This window comes from Leopardus geoffroyi, chromosome A2, assembly GCF_018350155.1.
Source record: "Leopardus geoffroyi isolate Oge1 chromosome A2, O.geoffroyi_Oge1_pat1.0, whole genome shotgun sequence".
Taxonomy (NCBI): Eukaryota; Metazoa; Chordata; class Mammalia; order Carnivora; family Felidae; genus Leopardus; species Leopardus geoffroyi.
In genome coordinates, this window is record NC_059331.1 from 156047856 (window position 1) to 156062534 (window position 14679).

At 45.3% G+C, this 14679-nt stretch overlaps 1 protein-coding gene and 1 long non-coding RNA gene across 3 annotated transcripts in view; one reads left to right on the forward strand and one right to left on the reverse strand.

Moving 5' to 3' along the window:
* Positions 1 to 14679, forward strand: part of TMEM178B (transmembrane protein 178B) — a 360053-nt gene that overhangs the window by 134857 nt on the left and 210517 nt on the right. The window lies entirely within an intron of this gene.
* On the reverse strand, positions 9424 to 14557 carry LOC123606972. The gene is made up of 3 exons (XR_006716590.1): positions 13694 to 14557; positions 13167 to 13320; positions 9424 to 11750 (listed from the first exon to the last, which is right to left on the reverse strand). It is a non-coding gene; the product is annotated as an uncharacterized LOC123606972 (long non-coding RNA).

Genomic DNA, 14679 nt, shown 5'->3' on the forward strand with positions numbered 1-14679 from the left:
TCTTCTTTCCCATCCAAATTAATCCCTTCAGTATGTGTGCCACTTGGCCAAGGGCTCCTTTTCTAGTCCCTACCCCCCCTTCAACCTGCCACTCCCTCCCCCTCTACCCCCGATTTAATCCTTTGCTTCCTCTTTTAGTGTTTCTTTCTCTGGGCTAAAGAGGTTGACAGCTTCTGGATTGGATGCACAAAGCCCTAATGGGTGCTCAGAAAATGAAGTCCAGTAGCTTAAATGGGTTCGGTAACATTGGCATTTTATGGCTCTTGGAGTCGGTTGATACTTGGGGAAATGCCAAGAGGAATGAAACCTTGTTTTGTTCACATCTGGTATCTCCAGCGCCTAGAGCGGAGCTGGTACGTACAGAGAAGGCAAGGCGCTTAGTGTGTATTTGTTGAATGAATGGACAGCACCCGTTCAAGTGTGTGGCTGCTTTGCAGTGATTTGGCCAGCCTGACCCACAGCTCTAACTCTGAGCTCAAGGAGAGAACAAAAGGGCTGTGAAGGAAGTTTGGCATTTATCTACATTTTGCAATTTGTACAAAAGTATAATTGGATTTCTTTTCTAGAGGTGATCCGTTAATGTAATCAGCGATTGCAGTTACTCAGAATGTCACAAATTGCTGATGTGTCATATAAATAAATACTTGCTTAGTGAAATAATTCTGCACCCAGTACCAGCCACTTCTTTCTTCCCTTTTTTTTTTTTTTTTTTTTTTTTTGGTACAAGACCTGGTACCTCCCTCTTCTGCAGCATCCCCCTCTGGAGACAGAAGCCAGGCCTGCTCCTAGAAGGCAGGAAGAGCCCTTTCAGTCCCTATATATTGGGTGGGAGGCACACAGCGGCTGGTCTCCCACCATCAGGTGGCTGGTGGTGCTTCAGGTCACTGACCACATGCTCTAGTGAGCATTGCTTTTCCATTCAACTTAATTCTTAGTGAAAATAAAAGGAGGAGTGTGAACATAGCACCAGTTAACTCGTGTAAACTTAGGGGACCAACTTCCTGACTTGGTCCTTTTATCACTTTGGTTCCTCCTTCTCCTTCTGGGAAGCTTTCCCCAGCCCTGTGGTGGTCATGGATCTCCAGCTGTCTGCCTTTCACAGTGGGTAGGCCCAGCAGGGGCCCTGAACCTCTTTCTCCAAGGCCCTTGGGGATCCACCAAACCCTGGGAAGCAGGAAGCTGGTCATGGGAACTTCGTGGCCTAGTTGAGAAAACTTGGGGAGTTCATCCAGGTACAGCTGTAAGCTGCCCTCCCTTAGAACCAGGGGGAAATAGAGGATGTCCGTTCCCTGGGTTGGAGAGTTCTTCTGTAACTTGGAGCAGAGGGAGGGAGAGAGTGTTGATTTGCGTGCGGTAATCCTGGAGGAGTCCGTCGATTCTGAGATGAGGTCTCAGCCTTCCTCTCTGTCCAGGGTTGGGTGACCCTCCTGCATGTATTGCTCTCAGCACGCTTTTTACTTTCCATTACGGTTGTTTACTGCAGTGCCTCTCTACTCTGGGGCAAGGATCACGTCTTACTCATGTTTTAATCCCAGTATTTAGTGTGATGTCTGGCAGACAGTAGGCATGAAGAACATTTAATTAATTAAAAGAAGTTGAGGTGCACCTGGGTGGGTCTGTGGGTTGAGCGTCCGACTCTTGGTTTGGGCTCAGGTCATGGTCTCACAGTTTGTGCTGTCAGCTCAGAACCTGCTTGGGATTCTCTCTCTCTCTCTCTCTCTCTCTCTCTCTCTCTCTCTCTCTCCCTTCCTCCCTCCCTCCCTCCTTCCCTCCCTCTCCCCACCCCCCTCAAAAATAAATCATATTAAAAAAAGTTGAGGGGCACCTGGGTGGCTCAGTTGGTTAAGCGTCTGACTCTTGATTTCTGCTCAGATCATGATATCACGGTTCGTGAGTTGAAGCCTCGCATCAGGCTCTGTGCCAACAGCACGGAGGCATTCTCTCTCTCCTTCTCTCTGCCCCTCCTGTGCTGTAAATTAATAAAACTTTAAAAAAAAAATTAAAAAGTTGAAAAACATGAGAGTGAAATTGTTGGGGGCAGCGTTGGCCTAAAGCATGATGGTGTGGGCTCAGAACTGTGGCGGGTAGATTTGACATTGCTCTCAGCTGGGCAGACTCCGTTCTGAGGAAGAAGTTTTCCTGTTTTCCATATTAACCCTGGAAACCTTTCTCGAGGTGATGGTCCACTGTAGCTTTTGCTCCATTTCAGGCTGGTCCTTCTCGGGGGTTCCTCTGTGTCTCAGCAGACAGACGTTGGAAGTTTGACTTGTGGGTTTTGGGATTCCCGTGTCCCCCTGGGTATGTGTTCTGTCAGGGAAGGGTCTTAGCCTCTTGCCACACAGATACTTCTAGGGAGCTCAGTGTTTGGCAAGCCCGGAACACTTTGACTTAATACCTTTTGCTGGTCAAAAGGATGTTGGGAGTTACACGTATCCCTGTGAGTTCTCCACCGAAAAGTACTCCTCCTTTGTGACAAATTGGCAGCGCTTAGTTCAACTTCTTTGAGTCTTGGTTCACTTCGTGTGCATCTTTGTCTCCCACCTGAAGTATTCCCCAGGGCAGAATTTCCAAATTGTGATCCCGGGGCCACCAGTACCAGACCCATCTGAGTGGGCTTGCAAAAAAACCCCAAAACAAACTAAATTCTTGCCTTGCCAGTTCAAACTACTGAATCAAAATCATAAGCAGAGTCTAGGACTTGGCATTTTAACACGCTCTGAAGATTATTCCTATGTGCTACCTAACGATGGAACAGTCCCCCCCGCCCCCGCCCAGGGCATAGGGTGTTTGTCTCCCGAGGAGCACTGGTCCTAAGAAATGTCTGGTCTAGATGGCAGCAAGGGGCAGTAACCCTTTCTGCAGCCTGCCTCTTGTGTACCCATAGTTCTGTATGAAGCCTGCAACGTGCATTGTGGAGGTTGAAATATGAATAAGATGCTGCCTCGGTCCTGTTACAATTTATGCTGTGTGTATATTCGTACATAACTTACTTCAGTAAAGGGCACACAGGATGAAGTTGGGATGATCTGGTGAGTTTTAGTATTCAAATAGGACCTTGAGGGGAATGGCTAGAACTTCCCAGGCAGATATAGGAAACAAAGACTTTCTAAACCCATGCAGCAGCTTGAGGAAAGTCTTGGAGACATGGAGGCCGGTGAGATGTCTGGGCGGCGGTGGGGAGTCCCATGTGGCCAGAACGGAGAATGCACAAGGCTTTATGGTGGGAGGAGAGAGGAAGGAGGGGTAAAACTCAGGGACATCAGGGTTTTCTTTGTCCAGTGTAGCCTTGAGACATTTCCATCAGGATCACTTAGGACCACATCCTCGAGATACAAAACCTGGTCCAGCGGTTTGCATGACCATTATATTTCCCCACACTTGAGTTAATAAAACCCTTTTGTTCTTCGTGTCATCTCCTACCCTCTGCCCTCAAAATAGTTGTGTGCCATCTGCACTCGGTTCCGTATGGCAGAGCCGAGCCCCGGTGACAGCGCGGAGGACAGACCGAGAAGAGACCGTGTGGTCAGTTCTGCTTTGTCTCTGCTACTGGAGGGACAGACGTGGGAGGTGAATAATCCAGAACAGTGGGTGATGCAAAAGGCATTTATATTTGGCTTTGAAATGCACGGTGTGATTTCTGGCAGCAGGAGCAACAGATTTACCTTCCTAATTAGGCAAATATTCAAATGAGTTGGCACTCCCTGAACACATGCCACCCAGTTCCAAGACTGTATAAAAGAAGGCTTACCAATTTTCATTTTAATATTTACATTAATTATGTATTAATATTAATTATTACAATAATGCTGGTTAGACTGTCCTGGAGTGTTTCTGTGCCAAATGGACTTCTAGTTGCACGTCTTCATCTGTGGTTGATTTTTCATGAAGCTGGGAATAACTTCTACCAAATGCAGAATCCTTGGCTCAAGCTTTCTGATTTATTGTGGTCAGAAATATGTTAATAAGGGTTTCTTGGTTGGCGTAGAATGCTGGCTTGAAGGATGGTTTCTGTGCCCACGTGGCAGCGTCCACAGTAGGCTAGAAAAAGCTACTCATGGTTCTTATTCCCTTTTGAACTTTAGTTTCCAGTAAAGTACAGTCAGATGTAAATTATGCGATGTACTCTCAACGCATATGTAGACAGAATGGAATTTATAACCATCAGTAAAAGCATTCATTTTTAACTTATTAATCTCATCGTGGAGTTTTATAGATAGTGGTGACATCTGAGCTCATCTAATCAAACTTTATCATTTTAGTAATGAGGAGGCCCAGAGAAAGTTAAGGATGTTGAGGATAAAATGCCCAAAGTGTGTGGGGCGCCTGGGTGGCTCAGTTGGTTGAGCGTCTGACTTTGGCTCAGGTCATGATCTCGCGGTTCGTGGGTTTGAGCCCCGTGTCGGGCTCTGTGTTACCAGCTCGGAGCCTGGAGTCTGCTTCAGATTCTGTGTCTCCCTCTCTCTCTGCCCCTCCCCTGCTCATTCTCATTCTCTCTCTCTCTCTCTCTCTCTCTCTCTCTCTCTCTCTCAAAAATAAAGATTTAAAAAAATTTAAAAAGTGCTCAAAGTGTGTTTGTGATGCACAGGCTAGCCAAGGATTAAAAAAAAAAAAAAAAAAATGGTTACCAAAACCAAAACTCAAAAAACCCTCTAAACCCTCTGAGGTTAATGCCAAGTCGGTTGTCTATGTATTTCAGTCCCCACACTTCCTCGGGGCCCATGATGGAGAAGGTCCTCCTGCTCTTTATACTTCTTTACTGAGCGTTAAGAAATTGTTGGGTGGCTTTCGAAGTCTGGAGAGCCACTCTGAGCAGGATGGGTGTGGTCGTGGCCCTTGGAAGCTTCCATTCTCCCCTACACTCACATTGTTTTTCTGCTGCTTCAGGCCGTCCTGGATCTAGCTCAGCCTTCCAGGTCCTAGGTGTGTGATGTTCCCTAAGCTTGCCTTCTGTTTGGTTTTCTAATGAGAGCAAACAGAAGAACACAAGAGAGATTATTCTCTGTTCAAGAGTTGAACTGGCTGAGCACGAGAGAAGCTGATTGGAGCTACAGTGAGGCTCTCTGATTCCGGCTTCCAAATGTTCTCTGGGATGCAAGCCAAGCAAACACCCCCACCCAGAAGTCCCCAGGAGTGTGGGGAGGAACAGGATGGAAGGAGCTCTGATCTCAGGATCTCAGGAAGGGTTCATATTGAGAGGGAGAGAGCATGGAAAGGTTCCTCAGCGTCTCTGACGGAACCCCTCCCGAGTTTGAGAAGCTACAGCAATGAGGTGCAGGAGATCAAAGGGGAAGGTGGGAGGGAAGGGGAAAGCATGCGTGTGAGCGTAGGAAAAACACCTGTGCCGCTGAACGGAAGTGTCCGGGCCATTGTGGACCAGGGAGGGAGCTGACGTTCCAGAGAAAGGGAAAACAAGCAGAGGCCAGGAATCCACGAGAGCCACCCCTGGGAGAAAAACGCCTCCTCTTCGTGATGGAAGCACTATGTGAACCCAGGCAGGTTGCAGAAAAAGGTGGCTGGGCAGCCGCTGCCTGTGTGCACCTGTGTGAGTTACCTGACCTGGTCACCGCGTGTGTCGGTTGAGGCCCTTGTTCCCACGCACCGACTCGGAGACCCACAGTTGTGCGTGCCGCTCGGAGTCTGTGTGGTGAGGGGGGTGCGGTTTGTGGTCAAGAACACTATGAGATTAATTGGCCCCTTTGGGATAGCTGAAGCCTCTATCTCTGGACTTATTAGCACAGGGCTCTAACTAGGTGAGATGACCAGTCATACGGGTGTAGGTTAGCCCTTGGGTGTCAGGATTTCTTTTCTGTGCACGACAAAGCAGAGACTGACGGATGTTTGACAATAAGCACAACTGAGAGAGCCTGTGGGAGCGGTAGCAGCTCGGATTTTTTGTATGTGGCTGACCCAAATATCCTGACTTTATTCCTAGACCGTGCATTTGGGTGTCACACGTGTGCACGCAGTATACTTTCTCGGTAATGTTTTCTTCACTTCTGGGGATGTTCTAGGTGGGCCTACTGGGGAGCAGACTCTCTTAGTTCAGGCCGCTGTAACAAAAATACCATAGACTGTGTGGCTTCGACCACACATGTTTATTTTCTCACAGTTTCGGAGGCTGGAAGTTCAAGATTAAGGTGTCTGCAGGTCTGGTCCCGTGAGGGCCGAGTTCCTGGTTTGAGGATGGCCATCTTCTCGCTGTGCCCCCATATGGCAGAGGGCAGAGAGAGGAAACGATCTCTCCTGTCTTCGAAGAGTGCTAATCCCATCATGGGGCTCCACTCTCATGACATAATTATCTCCCAAAGTCCCCTTCTCCAAATACCATCACATTGCAGATTAGGGTTCCAGCATATGAATTTTGGGGGAACACTAGCTTTGGGATGGAAGTTTGTACATAGGGAATTTTTTGGGAGGTGCAGTATGAGGGAGGGTGGGAAGCAGGATTGGGCAGCAGGAACAGCTAGATGGTAATGGAGTTGCAACAGAGGCCTTTGTCAATGGCACAGGGGGCTATGGGTCTAAGGTAACCCTTCAGAGTGTCCCAAATTGAGGCCAGGGTCTAGGCCTTTGTGCCTCCACATGGCCCTGTCATTGGGTGCAAGGGACTGTTTGGAAAGGGTCTACCTTGGATGAGGTGGCTCCCATTGGTCAAAGGCACTTCTCCCTCGGAACTGGCGTCACCAGGGCAGCTAGGTGACCACGTGGTGCCTCCCTGCTGTAAGGGGATCTTGCTGGAGTCCCACAGCATCCACTGCAGGGGGCGGTGAGAGCCTCTGAACATCTACATTCTGAAAGGTGTTCACCACTAGGGGTGTGTTGGTGGTTTCCAACAACAGAATGGCTTTCTTTATGGTTCTAGCCTCTACATCAGGGGGAGCCCAGGATGCAGGGGGGGGAAGGCTCATCCACAGGACTTGGGAGTCCCGCTCCAGAACACCAATGACCTCCTCACCTGCTGCAGGAGTGAATGTGGGCCATTTCCCTTCTGCTTTTAGGGAGCTGAAGTTGGTCGCTTGAGAACAGCACTGTCCCAATAGAACTATAACGTGAGCCACAAATGTGAGCCACAGGTTTAAATTTTGCCATTTTTTTTTCAAAAGAACCAGAAGAAATTAACCTTAATGATAAGAGTTTTTCTAAACCTAATATAGTCAGAATTTTGCTTCAGCATATAATCAGTATAAAACAATTTTAATAAGCTGGTTTTAATTTTCTGGTACTAGGTCTTTGAAATCCAGTGTAAGTTTTAGAGCCTGCATTTGGACGAGCCAGACTTACAGTGCTCAGTAGGATGTGTCGTTCGTGGCTACTATTTGTATTGGCAGCTTTAGAATGCAATTTCTGCTATGAATTCCATTACCCTCCTCCCTCTGCAATGAAAAAAATGGCAAAAAAATATTTTTAATGTTTCTTTATTTTGAGAGAGAGAGAGATTGAGAGAGCAAGCGAGCAAGCAAGCGTGTGTGTGAGCAGGGAAAGGGCAGAGAGGGAGAGAGAATCCCCAGCAGTCTCTGTGCTGTCAGCACAGAGTCCGATGCAGGGCTCCATCTCATGAATCATAAGCTGAAATCAGGAGTCAGACGCTTAACCAACTGAGCCACCCAGGTGCCCCAAAAGTGAAAAAAATTTTGAGGGGAATTAGGAAGCCAATAATTCAAATTCGTTACCATTATTATTCAAAAGTATGTCCAAAGCACAGGATTGGATCTTTTTCGGGTGTGCCATACTAAGGCAGCTATTCAGGGTAGGCACCTTCCTTCTAGAAGCCTCTAAGTTTCTGCTATAGTGTTTACTGATTTAGCTTCTAAATCTACATGGTCAGTTTTCAGCTCGGGGTCACCTGGACTTTGGGGCAAGTTTCCAGAGTGATATAGTTTATAATTAACTGAAAAACAAGAACAACAAAGTAGCCACAACCTGAACTTAATATTAGCATAAATGCTTTCAAGTCCCAAGATAACTGGGATATTAGGCCTCAAAAGCCGAACATACTGTTCTCTCTTTCCCAAAAGCACTTTCCCAAAGTAGAAAGTCAATGATTTTCTCTGTTGTAAATGAGGACAAGATTTTTTGTAAGAATTTTACTTCTAAGAATATTTTGGGCAAGGGGCGCCTGGGTGGCTCAGCTGGTTAAGTGTCCGACTTTGGTTTGGGTCATGATCCCACAGTTCGTGGGTTCAAGCCCTGTGTCGGGCTCCGTGCTGACAGCTCAGAGCCTGGAGCCTCCTTCAGATTCTGTGTCTCCCTCTCTCTCTGCTCCTCCTTGGCTCACGCTCTCTCTCTGTCTCTCAAAAAATAAATAAACGTTAAAAAAATAATAATAAAAAAATAAAAGAATAGTGATGTCCAAAAGAAATGTGATATGAGCCACATACCTAATTTAAAATTTTCTGGTAGCCACATTAAAAAAAGTGGAAAGAAACAGGTGATATTAAATTTAATGATGGATATCATTTACCCTATATACTCCAAATACTCTTATTTCAATAGCTGATCAGTGTAAACAATAATGAGTTACTTTACATTTTTAAAAATTAAGTCTTCAAAATTTGGTGGGTATTTTATACTTAGAACACCTCTGAATTTGGGTGCTAAATTTTCATCAGAAATACTTGATTTATATCTGCAGTTCATAAAATTTACAGTGGAAAATGTAGATTTATATATTCAAGTTGTTCCAAACCTACTTAAAAGTTTTTTAATAACTAAAATGAGTACCTCCCTCCCCAAATCAGTTTTTAAAAAAATATTCACATCTATATTAATAAAACTAGTTTATCAGCAAAGAATGAATCGATTTGACCTTGAAGCAAAGTGAAAAGTAGTCCTACTGAGTAAAGTTGTGTTTAGTGGAGAACCACTTACGTCGCTTTCATTTTTAGATATAGACTTAAGTTTAACTGAAATTATGTCAAATAAGAAATTCACTGTCTCAGTCCTAGCAGCCATGGTTGAAATGCTCAGTGACTGCTTTAGAATATCATAAGGTATGGTTGAATTGAAAAGGACATGATAGAAATAGGACTCTATAGTGATGACTGCAATGTGTCTGAGTGGCTACTGTCAAATTTGTGTCCTTCCTTCCTTCCTTCCTTCCTTCCTTCCTTCCTTCCTTCCTTCCTTTCTCTCTCTCTCTCTCTTCTTTCCTTCCTTCCTTCCTTCCTTCCTTCCTTCCTTCCTTCCTTCCTTTCTTTCTTTCTTTCTTTCTTTCTTTCTTTCTTTCTTTCTTTCTTATGTTTAGTTTTGAGAGAGAGAAAGAGAGAGCGAGAGAGCAGGGGAGGGGCAGAGCGAGAGGGAGACAACAGAATCCAAAGCAGGCTCCAGGCTCTGAGCTGTCAGTACAGAGCCCGACGTGGAGCTTGAATTCATGAACTGTGAGACCATGACCTGAGCTGAAGTCGGACACTTAACCGACTGAGCCACCCAGGCACCCCTGTGTGTTTGTTTTCAGCGTGTGTGTGTGTATATGTCTCTGTGTTTTCATGAGCTGCCTTCCCGAGTCTCTCTCTCTGGGATCAGAATTGCTGCTTCTCTACCCTTCAGGGGCATTGGATTTTATTTCCTGCCTGTCAGATACTGCTTTCCATCTCCTCCTTATCCAGCTTTTTTGCTTCCTCCTGTTCTCCTTTCATATCTGACTTTCTTTGTCACAGAGTCTGTATTTTTTTTTTTTTTTAATCGACTTTATTTTTTAGAGCAGTTTTAGGTTCCCAGCAAAATTGCATGGAAGGTCCAGGGATTTCCCACATATGCCCTACCCCCATATGTGCATAGCGTCCCCCCCTTAGGGACACCTGCCCCAGAGTGGCACATTTGTTACCCTCCATGAACCTACACGGACCCATAATTACCCAGAGTCCACAGTTTACCTTAGGGTTCACTCTTGGTGTTGTACATTGTGTGGGTTTGGGCAAATGTCTAATGACACTATCCATCATTATGCTGTTGTATAGAGTAGTTACACTGCCCTAAAAATCCTCTGTGCCCCACCTATTTTTTAAAAATTCTTTTTTATATTGAATATTTTTGAATTTCTGGTAATGAAACAATAGGAGACAGCTTAGATTTTTCACTCACTCTACCATAAAATCTAAGAAAACCGAAACAAGCAAATTCCTGTGACCCTTGATTGATTTCCTTTTCTTGGCGGGGGAGGGGGGTGTCACTGACTAACAAAGGGGAAAAAATAACCCTGCTTCTAAATCCATCTGAGGTCAGCCAGGCACTCCTGGCTGTGTTGGATTTTGCTGAGAGGGCTGCTGGGGGTGAGGTGTCACTGGCTCTTTTTGGTCTGAACCCGACAATTAACTTCTGTTTGAGATTAAAAAAACCCAACAATATAGAAATCTCTCAGCCCTTCTGTCCTTGCAAGGGGTGGAGGAGGTCAGCTCTGCTTTGTGAGGTTACGGTTGCCATGGAAGAAATAACAAAGCACCCTTGCATGGATGGGAGACATTCAGAGGCCGAGGGGAGGTCAGCTGGGCTGGAGGGTGGGAGGAAGTGAGGTAGGTCCCTCAAGGTTAACTTGGGCCAGTTGATGTGTGACCTTGGGCAAGTCACTGTCTCCCTGGGCGTCAGCTTACTTCCTCATTGTCAAATTCGGCTGCTCTCCCTGTGGTTCCTCCACCATGGTGGCCCATGAGTCCACATGCACTTTTCTGACTTTCTTTTTAAAGTTTATTTTGAGAGAGCGAGAGAGAGCATGCACATGTGCAAGTGGGGGAGGTGCAAGGTGGGGGGTAGAGAGAGAGAGAGAATTCTCAGCAGGCCCCGTGTTCACGGCTCTGGCCCCGCTGAGGGGCTCGATCTTACAAACCGTGAGATCATGACCTGAGCCGAAGTCAAGACTCAGATGCTCAACCAACCGAGCCACCCAGTCAGCCCCGGCCAGCTAGGGGGGCGCTTTCATCCCCGGTGCCAGCTAGGTACCCGCTTACAGATGTGATGTTAAACCAAACATTTACATTATTAGAAGTGATGGGAAGAAGGAAGGAAATCGTAGCTAACGTATTCCCACGTTCCATTTTCACTCCCCAAATAATTCAAGTCTGTGTGAGTTGTTTTTGCATGGCTTGTCAAGACTCAAAAATGTACCCACCAGTAAATACCAATTAGGGCCTGGCACACTGATGTCTTGGGAGCGTTTCACACAGTTCGTTCTTAGTCAGTTTGCCAAGTGTTTATTGAGTATCTACTTATTTTTAAGCTTACGTTTTCAGGCTCGTATTTGGTGCCAGGCCCTGAAATACACACTTTATAGAGGTCACTTATTCACTTATGTGCCAGGATAGGGAGATACTTAAAAAAAAAAAAAAATCCATAAACACAGTTCCTGTCATCCAGAAGCTTCTAACATACTTGGAGATGTATAAACTATCTGCGTGAAACAGTTAAGAGTCCAAGGCATTGTTGTATTAAGTGCCCACATGGTAATATAATCAATAAATGCTTCAGACATCCAAAGAAGGGAGGTGATTTAGGACTCAGTGGAGTCTGGAGATAATTCTCATGAGGCATGTGGAGAGAAAGGAAGGAAGGTAGTTTGTTTTTTCATTTTCGTTTGTTTGTTTGTTTTTAAGGGTTTTATTTTGAAAGTAATCTCTATGCCCAGCCTGGGGCTCGATCTCACAACTCTTGAGATCAGGAGTTGCATGCTGCACTGACTGAGCCAGCCAGGTGTCCCAGAAGGTAGTGTTTTGAGTAGGAATAAGTTGAGTTGAAGTTTAGGTTGTGGTTAATAGGAGGATCTAGGAAATAAGAGACACACGTAAGTCATTGTTGAATGAACAAATGAATGGCTTTAGGCTTTTTGTGTTTCGGTGCCTGAACATAGGCTATTGGAGTATCGAGAATGGTGATTGTGGTTTCTGTTGGGGGCCTCTGGTTTGTGACGAGGATCTATCTAGGCGGAGATCCTCACAGGCACCTGAACTGGAGCGCGGATGAAAAACCCAGCGAGGAATACAGATTTGAGACTTACAGGGTAGAAGTGATGGTGAAGTCCTAAAATAGGATTTGTTTCCTAAATTGAGGGGGAGAGCGAGGGCAGAGCCATGTGAAGGGCACAGAGCTTGCACTCAGGGGGAGGAGGGAGCCAGCAAAGGGCACTGAGAAGGGAGACCAGAGCAGTAGAAGGAAAGCAGAAAAGCATCCTGTCTAGTGGTCAAGGGCAAGGAGCTTTCCTGGCGTGTGGGCCCAATAAAGGGAGGAAAATCCGTGCCGTGGAAAGTCCAGTCTACCCCTTCTGGAGTAGACTAAAGGACTTTTGTGGATAGAGCTTTGCTCATTCTACACTTGTAGATAATTTTGCTCAGAGGCCTGGATGTTAAATGTTTGCTACAGAGGTTGAATCTTCTTTCAAGTACATTTTACAAGATAGAAAAAACACAACAACCAAGTCTCTGAGAGCCTATTGAGTTTACAGCATGTAGAGGGATCATCGAGGTCTCAAACCGATTTTCCTTCCCTTCTGAGAACCCTCTCCTGTAGACTCTCTCGTTTCTGCAAATAATGCTCATGTGTTTTTGCATGTCCCCAAGCTCAGATGCAACCACACTGCACACATAAGCCAGCTCCCCTGACGGAGCTCTACGTTATTTGGGAATGTCTATAGATTTTGCAACTGAAATCAAGACAAGAGAATCATCAAGCTATGAGTAGGTTCACTTCCAATTCCCAAGTCCGTATTCTTTCCGTTGTGTAAGTCGTCCAGTGAATTTCATTATGGTCTATAATGGAAATGTGATCACGTGGAATCAGATGTAAATCAACTTCCGTTATATAAACAGGCACTGTTGGGATCTCATTCCAGAGCCATGATCAGACTAGAAAATGGTTTGGGGTAGGAGTGGGAATAAGAGTTTAGGAAATGATCTTTGGATTTTTTCCCCCTAAATTCTGATTAAACCTCTAGCTTCTGGAGATTTCTAGGGGCTCACAAGAGCCTGTCTAGCTTAGGCTTAACTAATTTGTTCAAATTTGTTTCTGAAGGGATGATTCTGAGTAAGAATCTGGGTCCTCCTAGGCCTCTGTGGAGGAACAACAACTTTTGTCCTTTTGTTGATAGTTTATCCCACTGGAGCCATGCTTCTTTTAGTTCAAATCAAATCATATCATCAAATATTTATTATTCCCCGAGTCAGATGGAGTTGAAAAATACTTACAGGTTAGTGACCCATTTCTCTACATGATACAAGTGGCAGATTTTTCATTCATGATTTCAGCAAGTATTTATCAGGCTCAGTATGGTGCAAGGTGTTTTTGAATCTACAGAAGGGTATTTGGAATGCCATTCGTTCTCCAGGAGCTTATTATAACCTGGATGGAGAGACCAGAACAACTCAAATAAAAGAACTTTAAAATAATGGCTAAATCTGTCTGGCATTTTGTGGTGCAGCCTATGTGCTTAGGTATTCAGAGAAAGCTAAATAGTATTAGGTGATGCAGTAACCAGAGATGGCTTCCTGGAGGAGACAGACCACAAACTGGATGGATCATGTTGGATGGCAGAGTTAAAACTGGAAGAAATATACGACCAGTCTTACTCTTCCTTTTTCTCTGCCGTAAGTGGGAACTTCTGTCATCCCAGCAGAGGATACTGATCTGTCTTTTCCCCGGAAATGCTTTTCAGAGTACCAGAATTGTAAAAACAAATTGCATGTAGTTCCATTAAATCTGGTACAAGACTTACCTCCGTCACATATCCATGTAATCGTTCAGAGGCAAACTCTAGTGGAGATGCATTAATTCAATGTAGGTACTCTCTGCTTTAAGGAAACAAATTGGAAACTTACAGAGCCAAAGTAGTTAGAGATTAATTCACTTTAAAGATATAAAACTTTGAAAACGAAAGATTTTTTGGCTGGCATCGGTAAAACTAGTAATAACAGCAAACCACTGTTTGCTCAGCAACTATTTGCAACTACTGTATACCTGGGAATTTATATTGAATTTATGTCTTGCTGCCCGTCCTGTCGAACACCCTGCAAGATGGCAGTTTCTACCTCAGTTTTACGTATGTGGAAACTGAGTCCAGAGAGTCACATGGCCAGTGAGTGGTGCACCGAGGATTTGAACCCAGCCGTTGCTGACTCCAGAACCCCTGCTCTCTGGGGGTACCTCCCCCCACCCCCCACCAGCACTCTGGTCCAGCATGAGTACTCTGCAGTGCTGGGAGCTCTCATAGGAAGGGGAGACTGTGTTCTAGAATTGTGACATAGAGTCTAGAAACTCTGAAGGGAGGAATTCTTCATCTAAATAAGGACCCTGGGTGGCAGGATAATTGGAGGAGAAATTTCAGAGTTTGGAAGGTGCTTCAGAGTTCTGAGCATCCTCGAGAATCCCTCGCAGGCCTCCTATGTATGGTCCTGGCCGCCAGCATTTCAGCCTTGTGGTGGAATCCAGCGTATCATTAAGTGTGAAATAGGAACACGGAGAGCCTATGGGACCAATGTTCCCTCCTCACAGCCTGATGTCCGGGTTAAAGTTGCCAGATTACACACAGGATGCCCAGTTAAATCTGAATTTCAGGTAAATGTCAAAAATGTTTACAGTAGAAATATGTCCCATACAATGCTTGAGACATACTTATACTAAAAATGTATTTGTCCCTGGGGTGCCTGGGTGGCTCAGTCAGTTAAGCATCTGACTTTGGCATTTGACCATGATCTCGTGGTT